Genomic DNA, 633 nt, shown 5'->3' with positions numbered 1-633 from the left:
TTGGTTCAGTTCAGGTTAGGTTCAGTAATCGGTTTTCTCTCGACTAAAAACGGCCCAAATTATCACAGGTTCATAAAAGGCCACGAGGAGTTGCAAATAAGTAAACGCCATTTTGGCTTTTTGGTTTGTTGAGCGCCCACATCGCAAAACTAATTGAAGTTATCAGCAGAAGGTGTATTATACATAGAAACTCTCTCGTCTTTTTAAAAAATCACGCAGCCATGTGGTGAGCACAAAGCGAACTATCTTTCGCCTTTTACTACCAAGAAACCGTGTGCTGTCCAATGCCAAGTGGCATACGCTTATTTTGGAGGTCTCCCGCTTCTCAAGTGGGCCCAACAACAAATAGTTCAATTTTTTACTGTTTACTTAACCTTGGGTAAAGGATAAATCAAATTCTTTACTAATACCTAACCGTTTAAACGATTGTAACCGTCACTATACTTAAAATGGTTCAACTGATTACATTTAATTAATATTGTCACGAGACCATCCATATAGTAGACAAATAATCTTGTTAATTTTGCTTGGTATCTAAAACAAAATGACAAAGACACGAAAGAATAATTCGATAGACGTTTATATGTATAGATTACGGGGTCAATATTTTAAATCCAGTTATTTCAGGTCAAT

The 633-nt window shown here is 36.3% G+C and overlaps 1 non-coding gene across 1 annotated transcript; it reads left to right on the top strand.

The window, feature by feature from the left end:
- Positions 1-217: 217 nt before the first annotated feature.
- Positions 218-336, top strand: LOC130506380 (U5 spliceosomal RNA). The gene has a single exon (XR_008942003.1). It is a non-coding gene; the product is annotated as a U5 spliceosomal RNA (small nuclear RNA).
- The last annotated feature ends 297 nt before the right edge of the window (positions 337-633 follow it).

Source organism: Raphanus sativus, unplaced genomic scaffold (assembly GCF_000801105.2).
Source record: "Raphanus sativus cultivar WK10039 unplaced genomic scaffold, ASM80110v3 Scaffold3168, whole genome shotgun sequence".
NCBI lineage: Eukaryota > Viridiplantae > Streptophyta > Magnoliopsida > Brassicales > Brassicaceae > Raphanus > Raphanus sativus.
Note: the sequence above shows the minus strand (reverse complement) of the source record. Positions and strands in the feature narration are given on the sequence as shown.